This window comes from Salvelinus sp. IW2-2015, linkage group LG4p (assembly GCF_002910315.2).
Source record: "Salvelinus sp. IW2-2015 linkage group LG4p, ASM291031v2, whole genome shotgun sequence".
Lineage (NCBI taxonomy): Eukaryota > Metazoa > Chordata > Actinopteri > Salmoniformes > Salmonidae > Salvelinus > Salvelinus sp. IW2-2015.
In genome coordinates, this window is record NC_036841.1 from 11,542,330 (window position 1) to 11,557,336 (window position 15,007).

Here is a 15,007-nt window from a genome sequence, read left to right on the forward strand (position 1 = left end):
TTATCTTAAGGGGGTTAGGTTATAGGAGACGTGGGCTGAGCTCAACATCCTCTACTAAACCACTCCTCAACAGCTTTTCTCTACACCTCTCGTACCTGAGTAAGCTTCCCTCTGAGCTCCGTCGGCCCTTCTTCTTCTTCTCTGAGGTGGGGGTGCTTGCAACGGACCCCTGAGGGGAAGGGGTGGCAGTGCCCTTACTGCGGCCTGACATACGGAGCCCCTTGCCCAGCTTGCCCAGAGTCTTCAGCGGGGACACGCCTCGGATGCGTTCCAGGGTGCCCTTGAACGAACTCCTCCCTGAGCCGCCACGTCTCTCCTCGTTCGCCTCATTCTCATCCTCCTCGTCCTCGAAGGGGTTACGGTCTCGTGGCGTGCCCCCGTCCAGGAGTGAGTGCGCCTGAGTCCATTCCTCACTGTCACTGGGCACCTCAAAGGCGCTGGATTTCAACTTCAGGCTCATCTTGCGAAGGATCAGCTCGCCACGCGTGTTCTCCAACTCCCCGTTCACCCTGCTGCCTCCCTTCAGCCGCGCTGGGAGGTTCTTGAGGATGGGCATGCTTCKACTTGGGGGTTAAACTAAGGAACAGAGAGAGAGAGAGAGAGAGAGATGTGGAATGATTACAGGGGACCTTTTCCAAGAGATGCTTCCATTAAATTGGGCCTGAATGAAACTGATAATACAGTGTCACACATCTTTCTTTGTTCATTATACCAGGCTACCTGATAAGATTTCTTCTGACGCAGCTAATAAAGACAGTTACTAAAGTAACTCAGATATACAGTTTAAGATAAGTCATCTGTTCACCCAATGTTACTGCCCCACGCTTGTGTCGGGTTACGGGAGAGTTCATATATTGGATGATTAACAGCAATCATTCTCTATAAAGAGTCTATCTGATAAAACATTAACAGGTAACCTTCCGCCTTACCACCCAAACAGGAATCACCATGGAAACCCTAACCCTGCTTCCATTTTGGTGGGAAATCGGTTGTGAATACATGTGCTATGTTATCATGGTCATGTGGCTGAGATCCAGGATCTGGGCCTATTTTATTAGGTTTCAGATCCTTGTTCTACTTGTTGATGCGCTATAGTCTTTGATGCCCTTTGACCCTTTTCAAGAAAACATATTTGTTCCTCTCTATGGGCTTCCTGCCACACCGAGAGCCCTGCGATATTTACGGCTGGTGACAAGGGGAAGGGACAACGCTGAATCACTTCCTCTGTGTGTGTGTTCAAAAGCTTTGGGATAATGATGGAGGCCGCTAGTTCCATGCCCTTATTTGGGGGAAATGAAAGTGGCATTTGAGAACATTTGAGTGGGAAGTCCTGAATTTATCAATTGAAAATGCTGAGACATCCTACGCTCACCAATTTACAATGCTCTCCTACCTACTCCTACTGATACTTGATACAAACAAAAAAAGTATTGATTTTGTTCTAATCAATGAAAATTCCTTGATGAATTCTGGGTAAAGTAAAAACTAAGTCAAACATGATGAATGATTAGCCTGGATATAACATATGCTAAAACACATTCCATGTCAGATTWAAAAAATACTTGATTCATGATGTTTCACAATAACGTGAATAGCTTTACACAAATTATTACGGTCAGCGCGTTTTAAATTCCTAAAGAGGACCTATTGTTTTCTGGCTTCCCTAAGTGTTTTAGAATGACAATGCGTCTGGATGCTTTTTCCATGTGGGTAGCTAAGCATTCAAGGATTTCCCTGTGCAATTAGAGAGCCAACCTCCAGGGGAACCACACTGAGAATATTGTGATACCGTATAAGAGCGTTATACACAGCTGTACTTATTTAGACCAGGTCGCCAGCTTGTAAAAAGACCCACCTGTCTGGAGAGGGGAAGTAACCATGGGGCAAAGGAAACTGCTACGACTGAAACGWAKAACTGATGACCTGTTTGTGGAAAGGGATATTATATAACAGTGAACCATTTCATTTTTCTTTACACAACATGGACTTAGCCTATACAAGGGCTATATAAGTGATGTGACAGAATAGGCCTGCGTATGACTCTGGTTATAAATGTGTTATTACACACCCTTACTAATGAAGTTATATTTTACCCATTTGGTTCAAGGTCATGACTTGCAGAAAATGCAAATGCATATGAGCAAACAACAGGAAGCAAGCCCAACTAGCGGCATGACAACAAGGAAACTGAAAAGATACTGAATAGTTCTGCAAAGCAAATGATAGGCCTATCTTGGACTTCTGGTAGAAAACACAAAGTCTCATGAACAATGGCTTGCTAAATGCACAGATATTCACGGAGGGACATCAACATGAAGCATGATGTTGACAAACCGAGTTATGTAAGCATTGGCGACAGTTGGTGACACTAGTAACACAGATGTCCGATAAGCTTTTTTGAGAGCGGCTGTAACAAGTGGTCCCGTGGACAGCCCTCCTTGTTGTCCATCCCTGCTCTCCCACACCTCCTCATCTACTCAGCTACTAAAGCCACACTGTAATTCCTGCTCTAATTATAACCTAATCAGAGCAGCCATTATGAAAGCAGCAGTTAGATCACTGGGGGAGATACGGGGACCACTTTCCCAGACTAACTCTACTTCCTGTCTCGTCCAGGACCAAGTAGCAGACAAAAGGGACAGGTCCCCTCCCCTCCACCTCTGTAACGGGCCAATGGCACAACTCACCAGCCAGGCCAGGCATTTCTGTTTTGTTTACACACACTATCGAGGGTCTCATCTCTCTTGACACAGATTAACTTCAAAAGCTTGTACATCATGTCCTTCTGGATTGGCTGGATATGTATGACGCCAATGTGTTGTTTATTAGCCATATCAACAAACAACCCTCTTTAATCTCATGTCTTGAATAGGCCTACACTCAGGCTTGACCTCCAGCTATTTAACATTTTAGAGACTAAGAAAAAGGCCTAGAATAAGTTTGAACTGTTGAACTGAACACGATAGTGTGTAATGAAAGACTTCACTGGGTCCAAAGTCCCCTCTCTGAAGACATCTTGTCTCTTCTATGAAGGTCAGAAGGGAGAGAGCGGGCATCAAGCTACTGCAGAGAGGCCAGGCCTGCCGTCAAGATGTGGCAGATATGAGGGGCTCCTCTCCGTCTCCATCCTGGCCTAAGGCCACCCAATGAAGGCAGTGGTTAGAGGAGAGTCCCAATATTGTTGGAAGGGCCCCAAAAACATACAGTTTTGTGTAACTTTCCTTGAGGACAGAAACTGTCCTGAGAGCGATGGTGTTATGGAGACTGGCAACATGGGTATGTGAATCCAATAAAACATATTAGCAGCATAGGAAATACCTGTACGAGTAAGTACGATTACTTTGGAAAGGCTGTTTTTTRCCCCTCAATTATTTCCTCATCTACGAGGAAAAATTAATCAACGGGTGATTTCGCCCTTCAGTGTCCTTGATGGGCCAGATTTKATCTCAATCAAGGCTTCCAATCTCAGTGTTGGCTTTGAACAATGAGCTCGAATACCTTACCTGTCATCAGGATCATATTAAGTGATGAAGCAAAGCAGCTCACTTTCACATCAGCATTGCTCAGTAGTTGCAACAGCTAACACAATGGCTATGTGAGTCCTATAAGACTTCGGCAAAGATTGTGTTTTTTCCATGACATGTCCCTTATTTCAACATATTTAGGGCAGTAAATTGTTAACTGTTCTCTGGTAGACCCATGTCTAAATACACAGTGCTGGCTGTGAGCAGATCTAAAGGAAGGGGACCCCCCCAAAAACCGAATTGAACTTTCTGGATTTTCTTCTGCAGTAAAAAAATCTGTCACAGTCAGCTCATTTTGAGTTAAATTCTCCTGAGAGTGCAYAGGAATACATCATGAATCTCTTGAAAATGCTTGAGTTTATAAAGAGAGTCAAGCTCAGGGTTCAGCATTAGAGACTTTTCTGATCAATATTTATTCCACAAAGGTTGTCTCAGGCCCAACCTTCGTAGAATAAATATGATTTATGAACGAATCAGATTAGTCTCTGACACAGAACCCTGAGCTTGACTCTTTAAAAACTCAATCATTTTCAAGAGATTCAGGAATCTAAAACTAGCTACAGATTGTAACACCAGATAATGTGATTTAACATTTTTGGGGGTTAAATTGTCTAGTATTACAAACTGTAGTTTGTCATAGTCTACTGCCACCAAAACATTACACAAAAACTGAAAATCGGAGATGATCTCTGCAAAAACCTTTCAATTAAAATATAGCACTTTGTTTCATCATACACAACATAACAACACTGAAAAATAATGAATACAATAACAACGTGTAAATGTACCACATTTCCCTAGACACTACTGTTTGTAGGTTAATGCCATTTGTCAATGTCATCAGTGTCAGTCCATTAGTGACAAAATCATAATGAATATCCAATAACAGTCAGAGAAACACACAACAGATGAATCTACTTACATGATTCATGATTGCTCGCTTATTAAAAACATGCACCAAAAATACAATAAAAAGTGAAATCCTAGAACTAGTCACAAACCAAGATACGGTTGTCTCGTCAGGTGAGAGACTGTTGCGCTCAGTGCGCTGCTGTAAGTTCTATAAAGTGTACACCCTTTATTTTCTGTGGGCTGGCTTCTGGACGAGGAGCCTATCGCAGTGGCGCGGAGCAGCAACCCTGGCATCGCGCAAAGGCATCGACAGSAGTGCGACTGAGGTCTCTAGAGTTGCTGTCAGAATCAAGTTAATACGTTCTCTCTTACAGTCGTGTAATGCCACGTTGTCTTTTCCGCACGTTTCCAATAAAACAGTATACTTGGAAGAAAAAACATAGACGGGATTCCCCTGGAATTTCCAGTCAGGTTTACAGTGCTACGTCACTGTCACATTATGACCCAGGATCAGCCAATGGCTTGAGCTTCTGGCAGTCATCCCGACTGATGATTTATTAGGAATGTAGACAGTTTATTCACAAAACAGATGCATGACGAAATGTTATAATGTGTTATGCATCGCATTATTGTGTTATGCAAGCCTACCTTTGTCTGTTCTGTGAGAGTGACACCCTCTGCAGTCTACATAAATAGGATGCTATCATAATGAACACTGATGGCAATATTCCATGATGGAATATTGTGGGGTAGGTGGTGCTATAGAGTTATAATTGAATCCTAACATATATTTTGCCAAAAGAAAATGTCCATTAAGATTGAACTCAAACGTTCACCTTGTGCCTTGTGAACGAATGGTCAATGTCCTGTCTCTGCCCTTCTCTCTGGCCTCACTGGCCTGTAAYTTGTCCAGAACAAACGGCCTCAGCACGCGCTGAAAGGAAGTCACTCAAATATATATCAGTTCACTCTCAAAAAGACAATAGGAGTTGTGTACGAGTGCGTCATGGCGGGGTACATTTCATTTGTGGCAGCCAATGAGGACGCCATTGTTTGGAGCGGTGTTGTACGAAGCACCCCAGACTACACAAACTCCAGTTTTACTCTCAATTCTGGCACTCAGTAAAACATTGAGAAATCAGTTTGAGCCTGGGAGGCTGAGAGTACAGTAAACAATTGGGAAAAGCTTAGCCGCTGATGTATTGATGTATAAACAAAGGATTGTCCCGAGAGTGCCCTTTCAGCCTGGCTGACCTGGAAAACCATCTTAAAGTTCTACAAGGTTAAATCATGGGGGCAAGTCAAAGAGTCTAATACACATGAATTATAGAATAGGTATAGTTTCTCGTAAGTGTTTTTTGCACAACACTCACCAAACAAGCATCAAGCTTTTAGTGATTTTGACTTTGAAAATGGATGGTGATACTGATTAACCTGGGCTGCTGCCGGACACAGACTCTGAACCGGAATAGTGAGTGGCCACCACCAGTCACCTTGGCTAACGCAGTTGGCCTGCAGTTCTTTAAGGACAGTTGTGTACTCAGTTACCCCACCTCACATAGTGCTAAGTCATGCTGGAATGCCAGAACTTATTTGTCAGAGACAATGAGTTGCATGAAGATACACTACACCAGGGGTGTCAAGCTTATTCAATGAAGCCATACACAACCAGGTGAGGGGAGTTCCTTACTAATTAGTGACCTTAATTCATCAACCAAGTACAAGGGGGGAGCGAAAAACCTGCAGCCACTCAGACCTCAGTGGAATGAGTTTGACACCTGTGCACTACAGCAAGGATTTACCCTCGCTGAGATAATTTGAGAATGTCACTAAATGGATTGCACACCATATACGGCAGGTAGCCTAGCAGGTAAGCGTGTTGGGCTAGTAACCGAAAGATTGCTGGTTCGAATCCCAGAGTCAACTAGGTGAAAAGTCTGCCAATGTGCCCTTGAGCAAGGCACTTAATGCTAATTMCTTATGTAAGTCGCTCTGGATAAGAGTGCCTGCTAACTGACTAAAACGTCAATGTAATACAGTTCTGAATAGTCTCCCAGGCCAGAATCAGGGTGCTCTGTATGCTCCAGTGTCTGGAAGTAGAGACTAAGTACTGCATGGATATGAGAGTTGGAATGAACTTTGCCACCTTTCAGCATTCCGTTGAGTGAGTCCTCCAATGTCCTGTCCCAAGTAGCCAAACAAATGAATTACAGAGCAGTGATTGGATCTGTCTGAGTGGAAACACTTTGAGCACACCACTAGTTGGGTCTGTTCCTGTTGATTGGCGTGTGGGTGGTGAGAGGGACAGGAAACATAGCCACTGGCAGCACATCTAAGGTGTGCTGTGAATACAGAGTGGCTATTTGTGTGCCTTGGCTTCTATATAGAGGAGCCCGCAATTGGAGTGTATTTCAGGCTTTAGGGAACAGGACATAGCGCTGCATAAGATTGCCTTCTTCATTGTTAAGTACAACATTTTCTCTCTGTCTCTCTACCCTTTTCCCCAAGCTGTCACTACAGTTCACCTTGGCAGTGTTTCAGCGGTTTCGTAACGGCCCCCAAGTATTATTTTGGTTTTAGATAGTGAGTTATCTTTAGGTCATCTTCATGACTGTGGAATGGATTCCATATCTCTATCATCTCAGCGGCTTTCACTCTAGGATTGAAAAGATAGGCAAAAGAATGAGGGCAGGTCTAGTAGCTCAATATTTCTTGATGTAGAAGCTCTGCCACTGAGGTTCTGGAATTCCTAAACGAACAAGATTGTATGCCATTAGAAAAGGGTTCCCGTCTTCTGCGTTAACTTTCACATTCTCAACCCATGCATATTGTGCAGTGGCATCTGCATTCACATGTTTGACAAATGGGCAGGTAACATTTTTCTTCAGGATAAGCTAAAATATACTAAAAACAAATCTTTATAAACCACTCTGTCCACACAACCGCTCTCTGTGTMTGTTTCTCCAAAACCACAGACCGCTGGTATGGCCCTGGAACCACTGCCAAGCCACTCAAGGCTGGATGACACTAGGCGCAGACGTCAGTTCATTGTCTAGTTTTGATTTACAATTTTGTTAAGTTGTCAACTAACATGAATTTCATGTGAATTCAAGAAAAATATTCACCATGTCACCCTCTCTGGCCAATCAGGACATTTTCCTTGTTTGTCGTCATGGTTATGTAACCTTCCACAAGGTAGCACCTGTGTGTGGGAACAACGGGGGGCGCTCCAATCATAGCCTGCCTGCATCCTGCACTGATCGCCCCACACAGGCCACGGGAAGCCCCCTCGGAGCACCTCTACCAACCCACACTGAGTGAAGGGCCCCTATTGAATGCCCTCTCGGTTCACCAGTCTCAGTGCATCAATCTGTCTCCTGTCCCACTCAAACACACACAGCCAACAGCACAGGAGGAATTACGGTTATCCTTTATTCACGCTGACTGCAGTAAGTAGCATCCTGGTGCTTCACGATTCACCCATCTGGGGAGCGGATAGACGTCAAACTCGTTCCCTGACCTGAAGAGGTTCAGAGTGTTCTAATTCAATGCTAATTCAGGTGGACGGCAGAGGGATGTAGCCAGCTCATCACTCAGCAGGCGAGTCAATTGTAATGTAGACTGTTGGAAAAAAAGGATAAAAAAAGGACCCCACAGAACCATTGTGGTTATCAAAGGGTGTGCTGTAATGGCTTGGTGACAAATGTAATTATGTACAGTATACTCTCACACATCCCATGTTTCTCTTTCGGTCTCTGTCTCTCTCTGTCTCAGCTTTTCCTTCCTGAGTTAAACTCTTTTTCAATCATGGCATTGGTACCGCTGACCTTGGCAACATGACCACCATGTCCTGAGTTTGGCAGGCAGTTCTGTCCCTGATGTTGAGAATGAAGTTGCTCTTTTTTTTGTCAAGTTTTGCATTGCTTACTGTTGTTTACTGGATATATGACACTGTAAAAATAGAACGTCTCAAAACGCCATGATTGTGTAATGAAACCATGAAAAGTAGTGCACCTAAGCTGAGATCTGGTGTTTGAATGTAAACCCAATGGAAGTGTTCTGATACACTGAATGGGTTTTAAAAATGAATAGAAGTACTCTGAAACGGCCAAAGTGGTTCTTCAATCTGAATATTGGGGTTTTTAAGAGTGTTGTGAAAACGCTTTTTTGTTGTTTCAGTGCATGTAAAAGGCAGCATCAAAACACATTGGAATTCTATTTGAATTTTAACCACACAGTAAAATAATATTCAGAGGCGAATGTTATTTTACCAAAACATTTAAGAATAAATCCAACTTAATATGTTGCTCAAAATGTAAGTGTCTTTTATGAGGATAACCAAAGATAGAGAAAATTTAGTTATTGAACTCATTGGAAGTCTCTGGTTTAATCTCCTTGCACTTCCTATCTTACAACGTGGCTGTTTTTAGAGGATTGTGGGTAATATTTTTTTTTGACATTCTTATATACACAATGTTGCATGCATGTTTGAAAAAAAAAATATGTATTTCTTTATTAGTATTAATAAGCAGCTTGTTGTGCCATGAGGTGTAATTAATCATGATGAATGGATATCAGAATCGTCAGGAAAATTGACGTTCAATAATGAGAGAACTCATTCCCATATTTCCAACTTCAAATGGTGGCGGCAAATACAGTATCCTGCAATACTTGCTGTAAAAACTCTAGTTACTGCTAGTAGTTTGAATACTGTACTTGACAATGCCTGTCAAAAAAGTATATAATGTCAAATTATCAAATATATWAAACAATATTAAACATGAAGACATTTCAGAAAAAGTATCTAATTCTGCAATAGACAGGATTCAAAACATCATAAGGATTATGTGTTTCAATACTCCATCAAAGTTAAGGTTTCATCTCCTTCAAGTTGGTGGCAGCTCAGTTGTCACTAGTTTTGTTGTTGCAAAGCACACATTTGTAACAGTGTAGTTATCCACTTAACACACTTTATAGCCTGAAAACATTGTACTATCTCTCATATGGTACTGTGACTGCTATGACTACTATAGTATGTTATATTACACCATGTAGCATCATTAAGGCCAGACAGAAACTCTTACATTATACGTTTTGAAGTACTGGTCAGATCGTTCAACATTGAAATCCCTAGTGGGCACAGGTCTTGTTCCTTTGAACTGTCCAAACTTGAATTGCCTAGGTGTACCTGTCCCCACAGTTGTATTAAGGAGTGAATAATGGGGGCCCTGGTTACATAGTGCCTCACTGTAAGACATCTCACAAGAAGGCTTATACAGGCCACTTGAAAAAGAGACTGGGTCTCAATGGGCTTTTCCTGGTTAAATAAAGGTTAAACAATCAAAAATAGGACTGTAGGCCTATATTAAGCTACTGTTCATACGACTCATCTTTAGACTTTGTCATTGTTGCTCTAATGTTTCTAGAAAAAGTGACTTTGATTTTCCCGTGACCGWGCATGAGTCACAAACACGCAGGAACAAACAGTGCAGACGACAACAGAGATTCCCTGATGGACGCTCAGATAACCATCAATGAATCATCAGACGGCTGCTCCCTTAACCCTGAACATGTGGTCAGCGGTCAGTGTAGTTCAAATTTACTACACCGCATCAAACAAGGCATTCATACCGTTGAAACATTGGTTAAAACGGCACCAGAGTTACAGCTTCACCCACAGAATTCAGTTACATTGTTTTACTTAGCCAGAGAAAACATGATCAAAACATCCAACAGATGAACAGCTGTGGGTCGTCCACTATGTGGGATGTTTCTAGATGGACTAAACGTTAAGAGAATCTGATCTGTATGTATATTCATGTAGTTATCTAGGCATGGCTTTCCTGATCCACAAGGCTTTGGAGCCCTGTACGTATTATCAACATGCTAACAAAATACTGATCTTGGAGGAAGTTGTATTTAAATGATGTTATTGCATAGACTATAGTAGAGACACAACAACAGATGCATAAACATACCATACAGACTATACATGAAACAACAGTGACATGCTGTATGACTCTTAAGAAAGCATCCACTGAATACCGCCGCTCACTGGTCTCTCATTGGTCTCCGCTCTGCTCTCTATGAGTGGGTGAGGACACTTGCCTCCGAGGGGAGCTCTGACCGGAGCCCAGCCAGACCAGGGACACCCCGGACAACATGAAACTGAGATGAAAAGTCTCATATGGTTTCACCCGGGCCCAGAGTCCAGCTCTTACCTTGTTATGCTGTTAAGAAGAGGATCCCCGTGGTTCTCACATCAGTGGCATCCCTGGGCCACACGGGAAATGTAACTGGTCGAAGTGTGTGTGTGAGTTGCTGTGTCCTCGTAGGTCCGACAGCTCAGAAGTAATGCCTGCTTCTCTGTTCCAGAGGCTCGTCTGGACTCCAGGGCTGGCGTTGGCCATTTCCTGGCTATAGCGCAAGATGCTTTTTCCTGAGGAAGCGGGCCATCCCATTTTTGCCCCCCCATCCCTGCCTCCTCCTCCACAGCGAGCTACAGGCCCCTCAGGGAGAGAGGCTGATTATACTAATTGCCTTTGGTTATTGTGGCTAGACTTTCATTTAGTATATTCATTTGTTTGTTTGTATTAGACCCGTATGTATGTTGAAACACCCCTTTCATAGAGATGGTCTATTTTAAGTCACTAACCTTAGGCTACCCCCTAAGCCCTATCCGCTGGCCATCAGGATGGAAGCGAGCCCACATGGAGCTGAAACGGATCTGTTTTGGAGTATTCTCCCGTTACCTCGTTGTCTTTCACTTTGTTTATGAACTTATTCTCCAATGAACACACCTACACARGGATGTGGTCATAGAGTTCATGTGTACGCTCTTTGTTTGAGCCCCATGTTTGTTTATGTGCTTTGAGCATCTGTGAGACTTTAGGATGTATTGATGCTGTGGAACAATGCACTTGGAGTTCTAACCCTTTACTGTATACTGTTTGTCCAGCCTACATAATAGCCTCAGTCTTTAGGAGCATGAACCATCAACCAATAACTCATTGATCCTTGGTTCATGATACAGTTGAAGTCGGAAGTTTACATACACCTTAGCCAAATACATTTAAACTCAGTTTTTCACAATTCCTGACATTTAATCAGAGTAAAAAATCCCGGTCTTAGGTCAGTTAGGATCACCACTTTATTTTAGGAATGTGAAATGTCAGAATAATAGTAGAGAGAATGATTTATTTCAGCTTTTATTTCATTCATCACATTCCCAGTGGGTCAAAGGTTTACATAGACTCAGTTAGTGTTTGGTAGCACTGCCTATAAATGGTTTAACTTGGGTCAAACATTTCGGGTAGCCTTCCACAAGCTTCCCACAATAAGTTGGGGGAATTTTGGCCCATTCCTCCTGACAGAGATGGTGTAACCGAGTCAGGTTTGTAGGCCTCCTTGCGAGCACATGCTTTTTCAGTTCTGCCTACACATTTTCTATAGGATTCAGATCAGGGCTTTGTGGTGGCCACTACAGTACCTTGACTTTGTTGTCCTTAAGTCATTTTGCAACAACTTTGGAAGTATGCTTGAGGTCATTGTCCATTTGGAAGACCCATTTGCGACCAAGTCTTTAACTTCCTGACTGATGTCTTGAGCTGTTGCTTCAATGTATCCACATAATTTTCCTGCCTCATGATGCCATCTATTTTGTGAAGTGCACCAGTCCTTCCTGCAGCAAAGCACCCCCACAACATGATGCTGCCACCCCCGTGCTCCACAGTTGGGATGGTGTTTTTTGGTTTGCAAGCATCCCCCTTTTTCCTCCAAACATAACGATGGTCATTATGGCCAAACAGTTCTATTTTTGTTTCATCAGAAGAGAGAACATTTCTCCAAAAGCTACGATCTTTGTCCCATGTGCAGTTGCAAACCGTAGTCTGGCTTTTTATGGCGGTTTTGGAGCAGTGGCTTCTTCCTTGCTGAGCGGCCTTTCAGGTTATGTCGATATAGGACTCATTTTACTGTGGAAATAGATACTTTTGTACCMGTTTCCTCCAGCATCTTCACAAGGTCCTTTGCTGTTGTTCTGGGATTGATTTGCACTTTTCGCACCAAAGTACGTTCATCTCTAGGAGACAGAACGTGTCTCCTTCCCAAGCGGTATGACAGCCGCGTGGTCCCATGGTGTTTATACTTGCGTACTATTGTTTGTACAGATGAACGTGGTACCTTCAGGGGTTTGGAAATGTCTCCCAAGGATGAATCAGACTTGCGGAGGTCCACAATTCTTTTCTGAGGTCTTGCCTGACTTCTTTTGATTTTCCCATCAAGCAAAGAGGCACTGAGTTTGAAGGTAGGTCTTGAAATACATCCACAGGTATAACTCCAATTGACTCAAATGATGTCAATTAGCTTATCAGAAGCTTCTAAAGCCATGACATCATTTTCTGGAATTTTCCAAGCTGTTTAAAGGCACAGTCAACTTAGTGTATGTACACTTCTGACCCACTGGAATTGTGATACAGTGAATTATAAGTTAAATAATCTGTCTGTAAACAATTGTTGGAAGAATTACTTGTCATGCACAAAGTAGATGTCCTAACCAACTTGCCAAAACTATAGTTTGTTAACAAGACATTTGTGGAGTGGTTGAAAAATGAGTTTTAATGACTCCAACCTAAGTGTATGTAAACTTCCGACTTCAACTGTACAATGGTTTATCAATTGTTCCACCAATTGGGTGCCTTTTGAGTAGTCACCTATTTTTAACATTCTGTCACAAAGAGCACASAAAAAATGTGTTTCCCCATTTCAAGAGGTAAAAAAAAGAGAGACTATATTAAGTGCCTATTAAGTAACAGGATTGATTATTTCATCTTAAAACAGATGTAAATTCCCTTGTGATGGGGGAATGGAAGTTCGTTGTGTGCAACAGGACTGACATGTTATGTTACATTTATAGCCTGTCTAACTATGGGTAACAGGGCTGACATGTTATGTTCGACCCGCTCATTTTCCCACCACAAAACACCAGAAAATGGCCAAAAAGAGTAGAACCAGCTCACCTGTTTTTACACTAAGATTTGACTATTAGATGTTCAATGTTTATTTTGAAAAAWATATATTTTACAAGGAATAGTTTCACTACATTAAAACGAGAGTTCAGTTCACCTAACAGGGTTGACTTTAAAATGAGGGACAGACATAAATGAATCGCTAATCACATGAAATAAATAAGAATTTTCAGAATTGACTTTGTCAAAGCTACAAAATAACTAGGGTTTTACAAGGATGGTGAAAACTTAAGAGGAATGTGGGGATTAAGCAGGTTCCTAGAAGTCACAGAGGGTGTCAAAATGCTGAATTTTGGCACTTTAGTTAGTCTTTATTCGTATTTAAAATCAGATGTATTGAATTATCTATGTGGTCTATATTAAAGYGCACATTTATTCATATAACCGGCTTTTAAAATTCAATATTGCCGCACAATTTCTACTTAAAATAGCAAAGGGACGCAAAAGGCACTCATTTCGTGGAACGACCCTTATACCAAACCATCATGACTGTCAAGGGGGAAAGTTCACTTCACAAGTTCATCTGATTCCATGATCATGACACGACACATGACGACATTTCTAAATATGCACCTTACAGACCAGAAGTCCTTAATTCCAGGTGGAATTTGTCATGTTTACACAACAAATATAGTCAAAGGTATGTTGACAGCACACACACACACACACACAACTGTGAAGGTGACGAGGAGCCTGGTTAGTCTGTGACTGGTGGATCAGACAAGCTTCAGCAACAAACAGGCATATACATACACAAGAGCGTTTTTGAGCAATGCAAAATTCCACAGTAAATTGGGAAATTGAGGCTAATGACGGTAGCATGATGCTGCGCTAAAAGGAGGTGTAGCATGATGTACTACAGTACCCATAATGCTCTGTAKGCATATCTGGTTTTATCTTACTAAAGATGTTCCTGAAGCTGACTCGATGGTGTCCCGTCTCCTCGTTAATACAATGAGAAAGGAAATGTTGACTTGTGTTCTCCTGCCATCTACAGGCTATTCCAATGAACCATGACAGTCTGTCAGATTAGATAGTATTGGACTGGATTGAGTAAGGGTTCATACTGTAGGATTGCTGTGATCAAGTTATGGGTGCTTGAAAAATCTGACCCGTCTCTGCTTTTACATGCATCATTGCACTGACACTTCACTTAGCATCATAGGCTACTATCTGTCTACCCTCAGTCACACCCTAGCAATCTATTTACAGTGATGGTAAATGGGTTGACCATTATTGGATTACATAAACACCCTGTTTCCAAAAGGTGTGTAGAGTAGACTGTCACGCCAAAATGTAATGTTGTTGTAAATTACTGCTCAGTACATTTAGCCAGGAGAGGGCGCTGTTTAGCCATAAGTCATATCTAAAAAATAAAACAATTAAATTAAAAAAACACATTGGCCAACACTATGTTGCGGTAATATGTAAATACAGCCTCTAATCTATAAAACACTATACTGTATGAATCCTAAAGATTTAAAGTTACTCTTGGAAAAGCTGAATTTAAAATGTATTCAAACCAATATACAAGCAACACAACCAGCCAGAGAACTACACATTTACAAACCGTGTTGAACACGATGCAAAACAAAACGTTAGGAA

At 42.1% G+C, this 15,007-nt stretch overlaps 1 pseudogene; it reads right to left on the reverse strand.

Annotated features, from left to right (window-relative positions):
- Positions 1 to 10,727, reverse strand: part of LOC111957184 (tumor necrosis factor alpha-induced protein 2-like) — a 33,177-nt pseudogene extending 22,450 nt beyond the window's left edge.
- Positions 10,728 to 15,007: the final 4,280 nt, after the last annotated feature.